The sequence below is a fragment of the Rhinolophus ferrumequinum genome, chromosome X (genome assembly GCF_004115265.2).
Source record: "Rhinolophus ferrumequinum isolate MPI-CBG mRhiFer1 chromosome X, mRhiFer1_v1.p, whole genome shotgun sequence".
NCBI classification, from domain to species: Eukaryota; Metazoa; Chordata; class Mammalia; order Chiroptera; family Rhinolophidae; genus Rhinolophus; species Rhinolophus ferrumequinum.
The window spans coordinates 109,737,811-109,744,790 of NC_046284.1; positions in this window are offsets into that span (position 1 = coordinate 109,737,811).

Below are 6,980 nucleotides of genomic sequence, written 5' to 3' on the forward strand. Positions count from 1 at the left end.
CTGACAGAGTCATCAAGCTTATTGTCTCAGGAAAGAAAGGACAGACAGGTGCTGTCCAGAGCAAAGAGCCTTTTCATTTCTCAAAGCTGATTTTCTTGACCTCTTTTTAGTAAGACAAAGTACATAAAACCCAGGCTTTTTAGAGAAAGGGATTCCTAAATAACAAAGCTTCCTTTTTAATACATAGATCCTGTGTGCAAAATAGAAGGGAGGCCCCCCTCCAAGCTGTAAAGAAGAGGAGAAAATTTTTCACCGACCCCCACTTTTGGACTCAGTTGTAGGGAAAAGAAAGGGAGAGTGGATTCTGAGAGGGAGGTCACAAGACATAATTGTCCTGATCTCCTCCTACCAGGCCGAAGGGCAAGGGCCGGAAGTATGTTAGCTATGTTGCTGGGAAAGCAGAAGACACGAGGGGGCAGCTCTGGATCTTGCTTTCCTTTGGTTGGATTAACATCTGTCCTTGGCCACTATGAGGTCATGAAACAATGCTCCTTCAAACACCCCGATGCTTACTTGGGTCACACTTAACTGACTCATCCAAGTAGAGACTGTTTACCTACAAATATTTAAAATTATGGGATTAAATTGAGGCTAATAAATTGGACTTAATCTTGTGCCCTCTTCCTGCTTCTACCTAGAAGATGGCAGCTTGTAAGGTAAGTCAGAACAGACTTAGAGAAATAAGAAAGCTACATTTTTAGTCCAGCTGAGTGTGTCGGTGAGTAAATTTGAAAGGTTGCCACCTATGTACGTATTGCATGCTCTTCTATCCTCTTTTGCCATACACAATCAACAAATGCCTTGTTACTTTTTGATTTCACGGAAAGCATGTCCTATTTTCTAGTTATTTCTGGTCTCCACCTGACACATCTGTGCACTTTCTACAATGCTTGCATCTAACAAGATCACGTTGACTACAGACACCAGTAGCAGGTACCAGAAGTAAAACCACTGAGATTATAGATTTCTTGATGTTTCCTTAGAGTTCTTTCAATATTTGCTTACTAGATTTTGAGGCTATGTTATTAGGTGCCATTCACCAAATATAATCTGTTCTCCCTCCTTCATGGCCCCCTTCAGGTTGGATGGGGCCATGTGACTAATTGTGGAGCATTTTGCTACCAAATGTGCGACTTTCCAGAGCTCTTTTTCCCTTCGGTGTGGTAACTGGCAAAGTTCGAGATGGTGGCTGATCCATCGGCCTGGGTTTCTGAGTCACTATGGTGAGCAGAGTTCCTAGATGACCTGTGATGGACATGTAGCACGGGTGGGAAGTACACTGTGTTGTTGGGGCTTGTCTGTTACCACAAACTTAGCCTGTCCTATCTCAGACAGGTGTTTTAAGGAAGGGAAGTGACTCACCCAAGATATTTCCTCCACAGAGGACAGTGCATGGTGCTTTATTCTAATGTCTCATCTCTTTATATGTGGATGTTTTTATTTCATAATGAATGAAGTAAAGACAATTAGGTATTAACCTAAAAATAAAAAAGTCAAAGTAAGAGGCCAACAAGTGTTTGAGATCCAAAAGAATAGCTATTGTAGAAGTACTGATTCAGGCAGAAACTCAAATAGTCTTCTGATTTGGCGGTGAAGGTGAGGGACGTTTATGAGAAAGAGAAGGGGAATAATGACATGAATAGAAGGAAGGAATTCCTATGGGTATTAATAAGTTCATGAAGGAATTTCTATAGGTGCGGATAAGCTAATGTTGGGAAGGAAAAATAATTTTCCTTCATCCTACCTTTTAAATTCTTCTAGACTAATAATCAAATTAATATGAGACAGATTAACAGAAGAAAACGACCAAATTTATTACGTATGTACATGTGGGGATTCTATAAGACTGAGGCCTGAGGACACATTGGACAGTTGCTTTACATGCCACCTTAAGCTAAGGAGAAGGAGTGAGGTGTGGTTTGGGACTTCAAAGGACAGAAAGGCAATTCACATGGAGATAGAAGAGCAAATGTTTGATAAATAAATGTTCGCTGGTTCATTTTTAACAATGGGACACAGAGAGGACTTTGACCAAATGGGCCTTGCTAGTTTCTTCCCTATCACACTTTGTTCATATTAAACTATAGTTATTTATGATGATAGCTCCCTTCTTGGAGCAGGTCTATCTATCTAAATTCTTTTAGGCAGTTAGGGGAAAGGTCAAAGTTTCTTCCTGAGTCTTTTGTTTCTTGAAAATAATCAACTTAAAATGAACAATATCTTAAAAAAGGTATATATCGGGGTGGCAATCTCTGCTTCCCCTCACTAACTTAGTGATGCTAATTCTAAACAATGTCTTTAATTTTCAATCCTGTGGTCATAATGTCTGCTTTCTTATTATCTTTGCAGACAGTTGTTTGGAATACAGTGCTGCTTTAGGCCCAGTTCAAAGGTTATTTTGTCCTATTATTTTAACATTCTAAAGGTTTGAGGAGCAAGATGTGCAAGGTAGTTACTTTCCAACTCCACTGTGCAGTGGCTCCATTTACGTTATTTTTCACATAGGAAAATACAGGAAGCAAAATGTAAAAAAATAAAAGATCCATAGTCCTATTCTGCAGGCATTACTAACATTTTGATATATTTCCTTTCTCTTTTTTTAAATGCAGGTAATTCATACTTACTATAGGAATATGAATAAAATATATAAGCGGAATGAATAAAAAACCCACCCTTATCTTTGAGCTACCTTTGGGAAGAATATCCTTTCAGACTTATATTTATGTATGTAAACATTCTTACCTCTTCCTATTCTTTTTAACCTGCATTTTTCCACTTAATATGTATATTGTGAACATGTTGTCAAGTCAATGAACATGTTTCAGCACCATTTTATTGGCTGTTATTTTTTTTTCTGTTGTATAGTTGTACCATAATTAATTTTACTAATCCCTTATATTTGAGTTGTTGGACATTGGAGTTTTTTCCACTTTTTACTAAAAACCATTAAGGTTGTTTCTACTTTTTTTCATGGTGATTAATTTCCTTCTAGTCAATTATCTCCCTAGGATCATCTCTTAGATGTGGAATTTCTGGGTAAACAGCTTTGATTATACCAGTTTATAAGATTTTCCTTGATTTCTTATGCTATTATAAGCATGCAGTGAACAAAATTCCATGTTCTGTTTTTTTTAACAAAAATATTTTGCCACGCTATCACGTGTTCTATAAAAATAATTTTTAATATCTTTAAATGGATATAAAGCTGAGTTAAGTTAGTCAATTTAATCTATCCATTCCACTATTTGTTTGTTGGATAGTTAGGTAGTTTCCAGTTATTCACTGGGGGTAAAAACACTTTTAGGAACATCTCTTTGTAGTAAGCCTAGTATATATTTAGGATGATTACTTTAGGATACATTTCCAGAAAAGAAATTACTGCCTCAAAGGCCATGGACATTTTTGAGGTTAGTTAATAAATATTGCTTAATTGCTTTCTAAACTAGTTATATCAATCTACAATGTAATGTCTAATGTTTTATCACAACAAATTATAGGCTAGATATTAGAACAGCCTGATGGACTACAGAACAATCTTCCTTAGAGATCTTTAAAAAGAAAACAAATTTCCTTCTCTGTGTTCCAGGTCAGACTTTCAAAGACATAAGAAAGGTTTGCCAACTCTCAATTAAAAAGACGTTTAAATTATAGACAACAGGAAGGTCAACATAAACATAGTGTTCTTTACCTTCTATCTCAGATTTGATTGGTGACTTTCTTTCCAAGTGAAACGTTTTGACATTATCTCTACAAGCAAGGTAGGTGTCTATTCTACAGACAGGGAAATATTGAGGCACAGAGAAAGTTTTTTAAGTGACTTTCTCATAGCCATACAATTTATTCCAAACTCACCTCTATAGTTTCCGCCTTGGGGAGAACTCTTTGCAATGTTAGTAAAGTTCAGATTCACCACTGTGGGGTAGGAACAAATTTTCCTCTACCCTCCTAAGTTCTTCCAGCTGGTCTAATAATCAAATCAACATGAGACAGATTAACAAGAGAAACTTACCAGATTTAATTATATACACGTATGGGAACCCCACATACATGAGAGGTTCAGAAACAGAAAGGGAAAATGAGGTATACGAGGTGTGATCAAAATATATGGTGAATGTCTAAATAAAAAAAATTATTACAGTAAAAGACACGTTGCCATTAATCACTCTCAAAATACCCCCCTTGCTTCGAATACACTTATCGCACCATTTTTGTCACTTTCTGAAGCAGTTCTGGAAGTCCTCTTTCATGAGTGTCTTTAGTTGGCCTGTCATGGCTGCCTTGATGTCCTGAATCGTTTTGCCTTTGGGGAAGAACCAGAAGTAGCACAGTGCCAAATCCGGTGAATAAGGTGGATGAAGATACACTGTAATGTTTTTATTGGACAGAAATTGTCGTACCAGAAGCGATGTGTGGCACGGAGCGTTGTCATCATGGAGGATGATTTATGGCACACTTTGAAACATAGCTTCTCTCAACCATTGCTCACCCCCGACTGACTGCACTGAACAAGCTGAAAGTTGTCACACACTGTTACTAAGGTTCAACATGCCACTTCCCGTATTGATGATCCCTGCCTTTCCATTGGATGGCACTCGGCAGCAGCATTCACCGTATTTTGTGATCACAATGGGGAAAGGCTTCATGTCACACATCACTTCTGATATGGCAATTTCTGTCAGATAAAAACATTACAGTGTCTATGATGTGATCCCCCTGAAAGGTCCAGTGAAACTAATAAATCAAAACAGAACAAAACAAAAAACATTACAGTATGTCCTCATCCACCTTATTCACCAGATCTGGCACTGTGTGACTTCTGCCTCTTCCCCAAAGTCAAAATGACCATGAAAGGTAAACGTTTTGAATCGATTCAGGACATCGAGGCAGCCACGACAGCGCAACTAAAGATACTCATGAAAGAGGACTTCCAGAACTGCTTCAGAAAGTGGCAAGAATGATGGGATAAATGTGTACAAAGCGAGGGGGAGTATTTTGAGGGGGATTAATGGCAATGTGTCTTTTATTGTAATACTTTTTTAAAATTTAAACATTCACCATATTGTTTAATCACACCTCATATATGGCATTCTGAGTTAAGGATGAGGTCAGGAAGGCACCTTGGCGATTCAGAGGAGAGGAAGCTTATTTGCAAGATGATAAAAGAGCAGATGTTCAGTAATTAGAAATTTGCCCTGCCCTATAGATACGCCATAAAAAGTTATTTCTGGTGATAACTCATTATGGGCAAGGCCCCAAATTTAAATTCTTCAAGGGAGAAGTGAAAGTTTCTTTGGAGCCCGCAGGGTCTTTATTGCCTCCAGCTCAAAATAATCTACAGGCCAAAGTGGCACATATTGGGGAGGTCTGTTCTGAAGCCCTTACCCTCCAGACAGACCAGATAAACAACAATTTTTTAGAGGGAATTCAGGAAGGAAGACCCCATCTAAGTTCTATCTTTGATGAAAGAAAATATCATAACATCAAAAGAAGGAATTTCTCACACAAAATAAACACACATACAAGTTAGACTTCAACCTAATATTGCAGTTTATAAGAATCATTACTTCCCCTGAGAAACAGTTGAGATGACTTTAAAATGATAATAATCTATTCTTTCCTCTGTAGGAATTCTAAAGAACAAAGAACTGGTTTGTGTTGTATTTTAAACATCAAGGTGTTTGGTGTAGCACAGTTTCTCAATCTTGGCAGTACTGACATTTTGGGCCAGATAATTCTTTGTTTTGGGGGCTGTCCTGTGCCTTGTGGGATAATTGGCAGCACTCCTGGCCTCTACCTACTAGACGCCAGTGACACCTCATTTCTTACCCTGTTGTGACAATCAAAAGTGTCTCCAGACATTGCCAAATGTCCCCTGGGGGACGCAATCATCCCAGTTGAGAACCACTGATGTGGTACATATGGTATATTTAATATGCTCTAATTACGTCCAGATGAATGACAGATGGAAAAAATGGAGTGCTGGGACACTAATATCCTTTAACAGATATTTTCATACTAATTTCATTTTTTGATGAAATTGAAACATTTGCAGAAAAATGTATGTCTCATCAGCAAATAAATGGAAAAGTAAAATGGACATCAGTAGCTAAGCATAGTGTTCCAAATCTGTAAACTGAATGTGTGGGTTCCATATAAATTACAGTAAATCTATAATTTTAATGAAGATAGTTCTCTAGCAAAATGGATTTGTTCATTATATAATTACTCTGAATAACTATATTTTACCTGCAAATCACTTTTTGTTTTATTAAGTAAAATACAAGGGTCAGATATCTGGGTTTTCTAAGGTACTACAGAAACCTGCTTTCAAAGCTGCTTTGTTTGTGAATTCTACTTTCAATCTGGAAGATTCACATGGCATTTCAAATAGGGCAATTTAAAACTCATTATACTCAGAATAAATGACACATTTGAATTAGAATCCTTAAGAAAAACCATGCCTAATTAAAGTTGGCAGTCTTATCTTTGCCCTTAAAATTTAAACCAATTACTTTTGGATGGTATTCTAATGATCGCATCAATAAATTTGGCCAAAAAATTTTTCTAGTATATATTTTTACTGTTGTAGCATGTCTTTCTTTGTACATGATGAACAACTCCTCATACTGCAATACCTGAGAGGGCACTAGGGCAACTCTCAGAGCTCTATCCGGGCTGCCTCCACTTTTCCCAATGTTACAATGATTTTCATATATGCATATGCTCAGTAACATACCCTCCCAATATCTGAGGGAAATTTAGTAAATAGTTGGCATAAAATAGTTTCCTCCTACACTGTATTTAAATTTTTCTTAGATCAGTTAAGATGCTTTCAGCTGTGAATAGCAATATCCAACTAAAAACAGTGAGTTATACTGTCTTACCTAACAAGAATTTGAGAGGCAGATGGTCATCTCAGGCTAAACAGTGTCATTAAGTGAGCCAGACTGTTTCCATCCCTATATGTTGCCATCCTCAGC